We start from the raw sequence: 14,184 nt of genomic DNA, 5'->3' as shown, positions 1-14,184 counted from the left end.
CTAAGAAAGAGACAGCAGAAATGGAAAAAACAATCAACCAAGCAAAAAAAAAAAAAAGAAGTATGTCCTCAAATTGAATTTTTATTAAAGAATGTTTGTTTTAAAAGTAGATAAGACTAGCGTATAAGTAAGGTGTTAAGTGTGTATTTTCCTCAGTCAATTTAAGATATGCTTTATTTCAAAAGATGTTTGAATTACATTTCTATGATTAGAAGCTTAAGGCCATTTTCCAGTCTAATTAAATGCTTCACTATAGTTAATCTGGATTTCATCAGGTTCTGACTCTGTGATAAAGCCTGAGAGCTCTCTGATAAAATCATAATTGGAAAAAATCTTTCTCTTAACTGCTTGAAATGTTGATTTTCAGACTGTGACTATTCTCCTGAAATCATTTTTAAATACAAATGTAATGAGGAAAAAAACCACTACCAGTCACCAGTTAAGTGCCTGCATCAAATGTATTGCAGTCAGTGAAGCCCAGACAGTTGCTTCTGTGACTAATTCTAAGGATCTTTCAGATTTGGTAGGAAAACAGTAACTGAAACAATGAAAAATTACTCATTTCCACTGTTTTTCAGTGGTGTATTCCACATTTTTTCTACATTTTCTAGAGGAAATTTCTGAAGAAGGAATAAAAAAAGCCAAAGAAATGAACAAAAGAAGGATTTTGCTTATGTTTTTATGGGATTCTATTTTGAGTCATAAAAAAGCAGATTGTTCTCACGCATGGCTAGAGAAAGGAGAGATGAACAAAATCTTCTTTGGCCATCTCTGTAAGCCCATTGCCACAACTGAAACAGAATTTCTCCAGAGGAAAAAATAAATATGTTTGGGTGAGAGATATAGTTTCCCTCTCCAAAATGGCAAGTTAGACCATGAGTAAGTGAGGATGTTGGTTTGTTCCCACTGCAAACCACTGCATGCCCTCATGCATTAAAACTTGACACTTACTGATAAAACTTTTCCTGCAACTAACTGAAGAATACCCATCTGCGGTGTAAGAATAAACATCTACACAAGCCCATTCCTCATGTGGTGAGCTGCTCTGACTCTGGCTTTATCTGGCCCCTTGTCTAGAGGCTGCTGTGCCCAAAGCTTCTCTTCTTCTTGTCTGGGTTCAGTACACCATATAAATCTTTGGTGAAGAGAGACTGGCAGTGGCAACCCTAAAGTGAGATCTAATCTCAGTGCTACTGGTAATAATAAGGAGCAAGTCAACCAGCATCAGATAAATGCTGAGCAGTTAGTTATGCAAAATCATAACTACCTCCTTTGTGGCATTTGAAATTCTCCAACATGCAGTTATAGCAGTTCAGTGTTGCCTGCTACCTTTCATCTTCATTTTCTTACGTTCTCTTGGGTGTGGATTCTGGAAGTAATGTCTCCCTTCCTAATTTTATGTCTGTTAGCAACTTTCCCTGGAGTTGAGTATTTTGCTTGTCATACAGGGCCAAATTTTCTGTATTTCATTCACTGATGTATGCATATGTACACACCGTATAAGTAAGACCATATCTAAGAAAGAGAAAAGCAAATCTTTCTCATCTTGTTTCAGGAGCTTTCCTGTAGAAGATCTCAGAAGTTTCTTACAGGTTTTGATGAGACCACTTAAAGTCTTATGAGAATTCAGTGTCAAAATGTCATATTTTCTCTGTAATTGGTACCCAAAAGAACAGAGTTGAATGTAAGTTTTAGTCTACCTCTCAGTGAAAATTACTTAGCAGAACATCTGAGGTTTATCAAGCTGTAGAGAAATGGGATGCCACAAAAGAGTTTCTAATACTCTTAAAAAAAGCTGGAAGCATATGTTAAGGAATTTGAGAAGCTAAACCTCTGCTAAAAGAGTTATTCTGATCAGTATACTGAAAGCAGGCTAATATTCATTTTCAAAGTTAGGAGTTCAAAATTGGTTTTGAGAAAACTTTGCCACTGGAGGCAAAGGTCTCAGGGAGACACAAATAGAGGCTTGCGCCTGTCTTGTGGCAGAGGAAGTAAGAGGAGATGATTGCTGGGAGTCAGTACTGGTGTAATGATAAGATTGGAGATGTTTGCACAGCATCTTTTTGCAAACTGTAAGTAACCTACTGCAAATTCTAGCGGTTACCTCTCATTTTGCTAGTGGAGGAGGAGCCTTGTGATCATAAACTTTGGTGAAATGTTTCTGAATCTACCCTTGGTCCTGTTTCCTTCTCAACCACAGAATTCCCCAAGTTACTTCTGTGGCAATAATCAGTTAGCTACTTGGCAAAAGTAGATGCTGAAATCCACTTCAGAGAAGAGAGAAAAGACACTCTTCCTATTCTTCTTCCCCTAGGTTCTTGAAGCACTTACCTATTGAGATAATGCAACAGAAACTTCTTTAAAGAAAAAATCGTAATGGCAGTGGATCACTATCATGTGTAAATTATTTGTTTCTGTCCTAATAGAATTGGGTTTCCTTTGGTCTAATGCATAAAATCCTAACTCTAATATGATATGAAAAAGCGAGGAATTTTAAACACGTCAATGGATGTCTTACAAAGCATGTTGTGTGATGATAACATCCAGAATAAAGTACGCAACATAGGTTTACCTTTTCTGTTAGTACCAGAAAATTGACATTTGTTTCAAGAAGTTATCTTGCTCTAATGAGTTAATAAAAATCATGCCAGTTACTGAATTCACAGAGTTAGCAAGACTGCTATCTCAGCAATCAGGGATTTCCCTTGCTAGGGGAGGAATGGGATGAGGGAAAGGGAACCAGGGGGAGGTTTGACAGGTATGAGAAGCAACTATGAGAAAAGACAGCAACTAAGCAAATCAAGAAATCAATGCAAAATTCCTGTTGTGATCTCCCAGCTCACCTGGCTGGTCAGTGAAAAACAAATTCTTCAGAATAGAGTTATCTGATGGGAGATAACACATTTTATTTCCATAACAATATTTTTACTTAATTTGAGAAATGAATACTTTAAAGTTTAAAAAAAACAAAAAAGGAAATAAGAATTCTTTCACTGGTTAATAAAAATGCTTTAAGAATTATATTTGAATCTTAAAAGGGGAAAAAAACCAAAAACGCGTGTCTCTGCCTCAGGTTTCCTGTGGCAAGTTAATCCAAACATAAATCCACTGTCCTGTAGTATGAATATGATTATTTAATATTAGCACCTACTCCTGTGTCTTTTAACATAATCATAAATGTGTCCCGAGAGGTTATTAAAATTGCTGAAAATTTAGTCAGTGTTTTTCTCCTTGCTTTATGCAAATGTATTAAAATATGAACACTGAAAAAGATGAATCAGCACCTGAACTTAGCTGCTATTAATTTAGCTAAGCAAATTAAAAGGAAAAATGGAGAGACATTCAATAGCAATCAATAGTAGGCAATTTTATTAACATCACATTTGAAAAATTAAAGTAATGTAGGCTGTCCCATTCTTCTATATTACCAGAGGAACCATCAAGTGAAAACTGCCAGAAAATCAGATGAAATGAATTTGAGGAATACACCCAAGGAACCAACTTTCATCGAGCCTTGGGTAGAAGGGAGAGCAAATGTTCCAATATGCAAATTTAATAGATTTTTAAAAAATCTATTAATACTAGATTTTTAATAGATTTTTTTAATGTCTGTAGCCTTCTTCTTCAGCATACAGCAAATCCATGTGAAAGATTGAGGTAATATTCCCTTTTATAAGATTTTGCAGCTATTCAAGCCTAAAGTCCCAAAGCTGCATTTCTGTATTGTACATTGAAGAAGGGAGAAGCGTAAAAACTAGTGTAAAAGTTGCTGGTCATAGTTTAAATTCCTAATCTCCTATCTAAAGGAAAATCCATAATAAAGACTGTCAGCAATGTGGAGACGCACAGCTTTACTCATGTATTAAGAGTTGATATAGGGTGAGTCATTCACAATATGCATTCATACTGGCTGATTCATTTCACACCAAAGCAGATGGAAATTGTTAACAATTAAAGTGAAGGTACCTGAGACAAAAAGGTCACATTGTTAGCAACTTTGCATAATTGCTACTACATGTAACCACATAACCAACACGTATTTGTCAAACAAACAGGCATTAGAGATGTTTAAATTCAGCAAACGAGGTGTCTTCCATAATGAATACTTAATTCACCGTAAATAGACAGATTTTTTAATAGGAAAATTAATGAATGTTTGTTCTAAAATATAACTGTTTATAATTTATCTTGGAAGGCAGATCGTGATTTCATTCACATTATTTTTTCCAGATAAACAATAAAGCTCTACATCCTAAAATAAATGGTTGTTGAATTGTTAGACTAACATTGACTTACATATCAACTTGATTTGCCAGCAATTAGCTTGAAAGGAAAAATAAGGAGAAGTGAGCCACTGCATGGCTGGGAATCAGGTAGTTGGGATAATTCAGAACAGGTATATCAAAAATAGTATTTGATAGGATACTTATTTATATGTATTTAATGAATACATAATTAATACTTCTTTTGGAAAAGGTTATGTACCCCAAAATGTTCTGCCACAGGATAAATTTATATATATAGAAGTTTTAAACAATTTAATGCATAAAATACATATAACTATGTATTTCAATATTAGCTTTTAGTCTGTACTCATTTCCTCTGCCTCATTAAACATGATGAGAATAGATAATCAAGTGTAATTGGAATATTTTGTTTAAAATGCTACATTAAAATATTATGTGCCAGAGAATTTATAAAAAAATTCACTAGTTGTCTCTAAATTATAAGTATATTAAAATAAAATGGATGGGATAAGGATTAGGCTCTTTTTATCAGTGTCACTGATACTGTATTTTTACTCCACATATAATTCTTACAGAGCTGATCATTTGAAAGGATTCACTGTACTCACAATAACATCCTGAAATGAACTTACTGTTGTATTTGAAACATTTTTTTTAGCTATGGAGCTGAATGAGAAAATTTGACATTCATGTGCTCAGATGACAATGCATACTAATATTAATAGTGGAATAATAAGTAGGATAATACCCATAGTAGAATAATAGAATATTAATGCATTAATTTGCCCAGGGCATTTTTTTGTTACATGGGATTCCCTATAACTGCCAGTTGGCTGATACCAAAATCCTTTGCTTTACTTAAACACATTGCTCAAAAAAGTAGGAAATCCAAATCTCTTCTTTTACAAAATTCAAAGTTCCATAGTTTATTGGAGCATTAACACTAGATAAGTGTCTGATATTCTACAATCTTGCATTTTATTTTGGGGGTTAGCACTTTGGGGGTTAGTTTTGTTTAGCATTGTTGTTAACAATCAAGCCCACGTGCAATTAATTAAGTGATAATTGCTGAAAGAAATGTTCCTCATTTACTGATGTTAACAAGTTGATGCTAATATGTTTGAGCTAGTCAATCCGGTTTCTAAAATAATTTTCCTGGATTCATTTGGATGCCTAGCTGAATCCAGCAGTGGTGAGTGGATGAGATTATTAAATTTAAGTAAATCCTGACAAATTACACAATTCTTACAAGAGTGGATTGAGGGTTTAAGAGGAGGACCTTCCCTTGATTTATGTGGAGCTATTAATTGTCCTCTGTACCTGCAATAAAGTGTACTGTTTATAATCTTATTTGCAATATTTAAGAAAATGGCTTTCCTGTAATATTTTCAGTCTTTACATCTGGATGATAGAAATATATAACTGCAAAGGTAAATTTAGAAGAAAATACTGTGAATCCATGCTTTAAATCTCCTAACTTCTTTGACTGTTAATGCTTAAGCAGCTCCTTGCTTACTGGGGGCTTAATGTAAGGTTGTCATTATTGTCTAGATATTCAAGTACATTTCACAGAAGTAGCAGCTCGCTTTGTTCATAGTTTCTTATCGCAACAAAAGATACTTATTTTTTTAATCAATTATCTGCATGAGATCAATCATGAGGAGGGTTGCCCATTTCCTCACACTGGGGTGATGCTGTCTTTTGCACCTAACCCACACGAGTCTTTTGAGTACTGGGAGGAAAATGCCGTGCATACAAAAGGTTTTGCTTGTTACATAATTTAGTTAGCTTTTCTGACTGAACTGCCTCAAAGCCAAATAATCCAGGAATGCTGTATTTTGGCTAATTTATTAATTTTGCTAGATGTGAGAGAATAACATTTGCGTTGTTCTCCTGAAACCGTCCATGAAAAGCCTACATGAAAATAAAGAAAGCCTGAAGCCTGAAGCTAACAGCTTTGTGAGAGGGTGTTTACAATTCACAGTATGTCTCTTGCATGCCAATTGCCATAGTGCATGCCTGAGCTCAGCATTCTCTGCAAAATCCCTATGGGACAGAATTATGTTGATCTTCCCTTAGCTTAGTGTTCTAAACTGAACACTCAAGCCCAGTTTTACTGAGTGAATTTGATAAAATAATTGCTTGCTTTCTCAAAGAATTAATTTGTCTGGGAATTCGGGAAATGATAAGGTTAATTCTAGTAGAAGGAAGATGAAGTCTGGAAGACTGCATAATTTCTAGAAATGCGTTTATTTCAGGATTTCACATTAAATACAAATAAAAAGATATGTGCAACTTGACTTTTTTTTTTTTGTATGGTTCTGGAAATAGACTCATTTTTAGCCATTTTTCAAATTCATTATTCAGCAAATGCTTCTAAAATAGAGCTTACACAGTGCATTGATCACTGTGCTTTACTGCTGAATTCAGCAAAGAATACATATATCAATCAAAGTTTATTGAAAACTTAACTGCAAACTAATAACTGCAGACTTGTTCCTGATGAAGTTATTGGCAAGTTCATTTAAATAGAAAGCATATAATACTGAATCCCTGGTGAAGTTTCATTTTAGTCCATTTATTTGTCAGTTAGGAAGCAGAATAAAATTATCATTATTTTCTGTTAACTTGAGGGAGACATAAAATATTTTTAGACATAGTAGTCTTGGAATACTTTATCATAAGTATAAAAGGAATTGATTTTAGTTTAACTAATTTATATGAGGGAGCCCATATATGTAAGAAGTTATGAATAATATGGCAGGACAGCTGACAGGTGGAACTCTTTCTGGTTCACAAGCTGTTCTGGATTTTATACACAAAATTATGTGTAATCACACTACTAGGGAAAGCTGTGTTATTGTTGGCATTCATTTTGTAAAATTCCAGATGATTTCTCTAAAAATGTTTCTTTTTTTTCAAAATCGTTATTCCTTTGTGAAGGCTCTAATCTGACACAGAATTTGGGCAGGATGGCTGTTAAATGTTTCTGGTGGGAGTAAGGCTTCTGATAATAATTTTCTGCACCAAGCACATCAAAATGAACTTATTTTAGTGTTTTACCTACTCTAGTTAAGATTCTATGCAGAAATGCTTTTAAGTCCAGAAAATTAATTTCTTGCTACTTATTGCCTTTTTAGAGCTTGGAAGATTCTTAAAAGGAGACAAAAAACAAAACAGCTCTGTTTCAGGATTCGATTAAGTGGGATGACCTCAAGTGTATGTTCACAAATTCTGTCTGGCCAGGTGTGATTTCATAGGGACCATTGTTTAGAGAGCTAAATGGAGTCGTAAGGCTTTGATTCGGTAAATGGAGTTACATAATTAACTTTAATTTAGGTGGAATTTTGATGTCTGTGTCTAGTGGGTGATGATAAGAAACAGTTATTTTTCTATTTCTTCCTGACTCTGCAAATGCTCTAAAGCACTTAGGCATACTTCATTTTAAAGTTCAGACTAGATTCTAGTTTGCCTTCTATGGAATCACAAATTAAAATCTCTTTCATGACCAGTTAGCTATTTTTCTTTCACAACTGTATTAATTCTTTTGACTTGTGTGTGGACAAAAATTGACATAAATTTGTATAAATGTATGCATATACTCACAAGCTATATTTATTTCTAGGAAATAGGTGGATGAATATTTCAGATGTAATTTATTACCTGAATTTTCCACAATACTGAGCTGCAGTACCAATGAGGATCAGCCTATTCTTTTCCTTTTTTTCTTTAAATCCAAGCAGAATTATTTTGGGTAAAGTGCAGATTCTTCATCTGATATTCTGTTCTGTTCCTCAGGCACACTGTGTATCTGTTGACTTGCCTCCTCTCAATGTGCGTTCTACTTGTCTATTGTTTGTTAAGTCCGTTTCTGCTCCAAACTGAGAGCTCTAAATGTGCAGCTATAATTCATGATTCTAGATGTAGAGGATATTGCTGATTTTTCTCCTGTTCTCTGATTTACATTTTTCTGAGCACTGTCCTATGCCGAAGCAGTAATACATCAGCTGTTACAGCACTTCTGGAACTGGCTTTATTTCTACTCTTTGAGATTTTTTAGTGTTTTTGCTGGTGCCTGTGGGCCATTGCTTTCAGAATAAGGTTCATTCACTTATTTTTCTTTTAACTGTTTTTTTTCTCTATATTAATTGTTCTGTTCTGTTGGCCTTTCCTTTCTCCTGCTGTCTCTGAGTATTCCAAAATGCTATCCTTCATTCTCTGTTTCTCTCAGTACATTACTTCTGACAGTTCATCCATACGTATCTGCTTTGTGCTGATTTTGTAAATCTGCTTATGATTTTCTAATCTCATGCTGATACCAACGTCCCCAGTATCTCTGTCAGTATGAGCCATCGTCATTTTAACTCAACGCAACTAAGTTAACTCCTTAAATTACTCTCACAGCCTCTCCTACCCTCCATCTCTGTTCCAGCTGGCAACTTTGAATACCAAAAGTTGAAGTCTGTGTTTTGTCAGTTACATCAGGTATCCATGGAAAGTCCCTGTGCCATTACTGTCTATTCATCTTCAACATTCCCTCAGATCACCCATTTCTGTCGCTTTATTCAGAATCTCCCATTTAGGCTCTCATAATATCCTCCAGTAACTCACTACCTTTTTACTTCCTACTTTTCCAAACGTACACCTTACTTAGCCCTGTACAAAATCCAATTTCTGAGGTAAAATTGATTTGATTCTCTCGCTCACCTCTCGATTTTCTTACTTTTCCTCTTTTTGCTATTCTCTACCATACTAATCTTCTCACTGTCAAGAGTCCTGTATGACTACTCCTCTTTGCAGAGGGGCAGTCAGTTCTTTTCTGTTCACTTTTGCCCAGTGCAGTATCTTTTAGTTTATTTGAAAAGGCAAAAGTATCAATAAAGAAAGCCTATTGTATATTTCAATCTAGTCTTGGGCAGACTTGTCAGTACAGCATTGTGCTTGCTGATGGCTGTTTGGTGACTTAACTGAAATGGAGATGGTGTCTAGTTTGCTACTGACAGATATCTACATTATACAGTTAGATGTTATAACTGGTATTGATGTCTACTTGGCAGCTTCAGCAGAGGTCAAGCACTGAAGTAGTTTGAAGACTAAATGATTCTGTCACTCTAGCACTTTGCCACTGCAGAACAGGCCTGCTACTGCTGATCCCAAAATGCTTTCTCTGTTTTGTGTGTGAGTGTATGTGGAGGATTTACCTCTCTGTGCCTGTCAATCTAATGCTCTTTGGAAGTGCTGAGCAAACTTCAGCAGTGATCATTTGCTTAGAAAAAGTCACTTCACAAATCTCAAAGGTCATCACTTTCTGACTAAAAACTGATGATCTCACCTGTCAGTATTTGTCCTTTGTTTGATTGTGAGAATCAATGACAGCTCTTCTTAAGCCATCAGTCCTTGCCAGTAACGTATCTCAACTTTACTTTTTTTCACCTTCACTATTTCTTCAGGCATCTTGTTTCTGCTCTGTAAAATGGGCCAAGTAATAATTACGGTGAAGAATGTCTTTTGGAGGCTTTACTTCAGAGACTGAAACAAAAAACATTTTGGCCATTTTCTAAACAATTTCACTCAGTTCAGTTAATTCAAAACCAAATAATTCCAGCAAATGATGAAAATGTACTGGTTCAAGGTTCTCTATGTGCATTGAACTCACTATAGGATCAACTTGAATTAAGTACTAGCAAGAAAACATGACTATATCACAAAAGAGGAATGTGGTGATTGAGGCAGTTCATCTGGGCTTCATGCACTTGAGAAGCAGTAGCACAAAAAGAGATGCAGTTTCATCTTTTGTTGAGTAGGAAAATTGTTTTACGTTAACAACAGTAAAAAAAGGCAAAGTCTATAAAGATATTAAAATGAGACCTGTTAGTGCTGAAACAAGGAGCAAATGCCAGCATGAAGAGTTATAGTCTGGAAAAGTGATTCAAACTGTCTATGTAATTAATATTTCTGTTCACAGTTCATAACATTTGTCTTAACTTGCAAGGTAATTTCTAGCAAATAACTGAGTTGTCTTTAATTAAACACAATTTCAGTTGAAGACAAGTAGGTTTTTAGTATTTTTTGCTCTCATCTGTGTATTGTGTCTTCATCTTAGCATTTGAGTATATTTATTCTAAGAGCAGGGGCTCTGTCTTCTGGATTTTACTCAGTGAGCCCTGGTTCTGATTGGCCATGCTGCTGACCAGGGTAACACAAACAGTTGCACAAATCACTGGAAACCAAGTGAAAGTAAGAGCCATGTCCTTTCTTCATTTGCTTAAGGGTGGTTATGCAGAAATTGACATTAGATGCAGTCCATCTTACATCCCTTACCAAAATTGAAGTTGGAGAAATTAATCTCAGTTAATCTCACTTGTAGTGTCATTAAATTTTGCCCATCATCTTCTGATTTAAAACCTACAAGAAAACTATGAAGAGAACAATAAGATGGTTACTGAGGTCTCCTGCTGTTACTGGTAGGCTACTTAGGACTTTCGTATGTCTCTTAATATCTTTTTTCCTCATAGGTACTTCTTTTCTAGAAGATAAACCCTTGAACACTTAAAAATTCACAGATCCACTTAAGCAGACAAATATTGCCTTCTACTGTGCATCTGTAAAAATGAATATCCATATGGATAATAAACAATTAGCTATCTATCTTCTTTGAAGAGTTAAATTTCTGAGCTGTGTCTCTCGGACTTTTCCATCCTTGCACTGACTTTTCCACTGGAAAGGATGATTAGACCCACATTCACTTACTGAAACATTGAGAGCTTTTTGATGTTTTCATTCAGTTCAAATCTGAATCATACTTTCTAATATTATAAAATGGTGAAGAAGAGATACATACACATAAAAGAGTGCCCTACAGAAGGGTTAAAGTATAAACATGAGATGAGTTCTGGAAGTAACTTTTTCTTATAGAGACCCAATAATGTCCTGACTTCAGTGTTCTTCTGACAAGATCTATTACTTTACATGAAGTATGAGTAGGACAGTTTGCATTTATTTTTTACTATGCATATTGAATTATGTCAGACTGACACAACCCTATAAACACATGAATTTACTTATTTAAGATAAGCTTTTTTGTTAATATTCACTGCAAATCATCCCAGGAGCCACTAGGAATAATTTCAATTTTGAGATGCATTCACATCTCGTCACCTTCATTTCTGATGTTTATTAGTTTTCTCCTTCACTCTTACATCTTCTTACCTTTTTAATATTTTTAGATTAAACATTAATCCAAGCTTTCATTTTTCTTTACATCTGTGGTGGTTTTTCTTTATTCTTTTTTCCCTTGTTTAGAAGGTTTGCATAGCTAATGTATCAAATTTAATCCTATCCTTTAAGGTGTTCAATAAGTGTATGATGACTGAACAGAGTAGTAGAATGAACAGTAGCTATGTGATAGGCTGTCATGATGTTGTACACAACAGACGGGGAAGCAAGCATGATAGCAAATCAAGACAGGAGGCTTGCACGGTCCAAAAGCAGGGCTGCTCTGGAAACGGCAGTCAGGGTCAGCCAAGGATTAGATCAACAGACAACCCCACGGTAATGAGGCATGTCCAAAGTCAATGCTGGAAGTTGATGCAGAACAACTTTGTCCATGGCCAGGCACAAGATGAACCAGGTTAAATAGAATCTCTGGGCCCATTTGAGTGGAGACTCCAGGGGAGGCTGTCACCAGGACCATTAAGGACTATTCATGCACTAACGGCACTGACAGCTTGTAGAATAATGTCCACACCATGCCTCATAAGCATATGGCTGCTTTTAGCAGGCTACAGAATCTCCTTAAGCTGAAATCACTATCCTAGAAATACAAACAGTAACTGTAGAAGTGATAGAAGAATCTTAACCCCATTCAAGATAATATTTACTAGCTCTTGTTGAGCTCAGACTAATTCTCCTTTTTTCCCCTCTCGCTCCCTTATTTATGAAGTTAGTTGAGTTTTTGTGTCTTTGTGCACTTTAGTAGATGCAGGGGCAAATAGTTAACCACTGCAATGAGAAGAAGCATTATCATTACATTATATCATAATGGAAAAATCATGCCCATGAATTCATCTTGACAATGGATCTGCCTAACCTGGCATATGTGTAATATATTTAATCACTAAGGAACTGATGCATTTGGTTGTGAGGGAGGAAACCTTAACTCCTTTGTGAAACTTATAATAATGTGTGTTCAGTGTTCTGAGATTGTTCAGAATTTTATATTGAACTATAAATCACATGGTGCTTTGGGACATTCAGCATGTGGGAAGCTTGAAAGCAGATAGCTGAAATGGTGTGGACAATTGTACTGCAAAAAGAAATGCTTATTTACTCTTAGCAACATCAAAACAACAGTTATTTTTAAGAAAGTATAGAATATAAGGTATATTTATCAAATGCCAAGTTTGTACATATATGGAATTCTTTTTTTGTTGTTACATTTCATTCTGGTAGAACTGTAGTAACTTCTTAGTAATTTGGCAGTGATTGGAAAGGGAGCCACTATCATCTGGTATTTCTTGTTAGACTTCTTCTGTACTGCTTACTCATGGAGCTGTGATCAAAAGAGGAAACTCCTGAAAAAAAAAAATACTACTGAATTTCTCTGGGTTCCTCTCATATTTTACCTATCCTTTCTGACCTTCGTTCAGATCTAATTTGTTGGGAAGAGTAGGAACCTGTATGTAGCTTTTCACTGGTTTACTTACCCTAGAGTTCCAACATTGTTCTCTTTGATAGTAGAGACTAAGCCTTGTGCTGCAGAGAGCTGTTATTTCTGTTGTTTGGTCACACTATGCCCTGTGCTAAGATTCAATCTTATGATCGTTGCACTGTAATATCCTTGGAGGAATATTCTCAAGTAAGAAGTTAATTAGGAAAAGTGCCAAGGTAATATTCTCTATCCGAAAAAAATAATTGGAAATTGTTCATTCAAAACGAATGTGCCTGTCTTTGGTTTCCTTTGCTTCTTCTTAACCTCTATTTTTTGTTTTCAGTTTGTCTGCAGATATGTCCTGCCAAGAAACAGCCCATCTGGATGCACTTGTGAACTCCGGATAGATATCTTCTGTTTCCTGTCATTGTTAGGAAGGAGAATGCTCCAATGGCTAGATGAAGATTGTGTATTTTTAGACGTTACTTGTAGTTCTAATAAATTAGGACGCTATTTACAGCAAGTCTGTAAGAAGACTCTCATCACTAGAAAATCCAAACTAGGATTGCAATTTGTACTTTTTCCAGTCCTGAATGTTATGAACACAAATTATTTACTGTGCACTATATGCACACGATGAGGGAAAAAGGAGTGCAATATGACTGCTCAGAAGCACTACTCTGAAGCAGGACCACTCCAGCAGCCCCTTTCACAAATATTAATGCTGCGATTCCAACTGCTCAACACCAGAGTGGGAGTGTGAGAGAGAGAGAGAAGGTGAGGGCTCTTACTAGACCCCAGTAAGTCTGTAAGTTCTGTAAGAGCTTACAGAATCTCTGTTCTAATAAGATGGAATAGGAAAAGGAATAGAGATAGTGAGTAAATGTTACATACCTTCAGATGCTGGGACCTGTAATTTTGTGTAGCAGACATTATCCTGCAGCATGCTGAACAGTCCATGGGGAGGTTCATCTTATGCTGCATGAATGTGGTGAGCTGGAAAACTGAGGAGGAATTATCCCAGTGTCTCAATGTCCCCTTCTGCCTTCCCAGCCCCCCAGGGATATTAAGAAATGTTTGAGAAGCAAACCATAGAACCAGGCAGAGGGTAAGACGATCAAGTTGCTTAGAAAGTGAATGAAAAATATAAGGGAATTGCTAAATTTGGAGACCAGATTATGCTCAGATTAAATGAAAGCTCAGGCAGAGTGGTAGACACTAGAAAGTACATAAAAGAAAACCAGTGTTCACTGTGATGTGGGAAAATCCTGGGATCTGCTCAGTGCT

General features: G+C 35.7%; 1 long non-coding RNA gene across 1 annotated transcript; it reads left to right on the top strand.

Moving 5' to 3' along the window:
* Positions 1-5,234: 5,234 nt before the first annotated feature.
* On the top strand, positions 5,235-13,420 carry LOC109366655. The gene is made up of 2 exons (XR_002113125.1): positions 5,235-5,439; positions 13,241-13,420. It is a non-coding gene; the product is annotated as an uncharacterized LOC109366655 (long non-coding RNA).
* Positions 13,421-14,184: the final 764 nt, after the last annotated feature.

The sequence above is a fragment of the Meleagris gallopavo genome, chromosome 3, assembly GCF_000146605.3.
Source record: "Meleagris gallopavo isolate NT-WF06-2002-E0010 breed Aviagen turkey brand Nicholas breeding stock chromosome 3, Turkey_5.1, whole genome shotgun sequence".
NCBI classification, from domain to species: Eukaryota; Metazoa; Chordata; class Aves; order Galliformes; family Phasianidae; genus Meleagris; species Meleagris gallopavo.
This window is presented reverse-complemented; position numbering and strand designations above follow the sequence as displayed.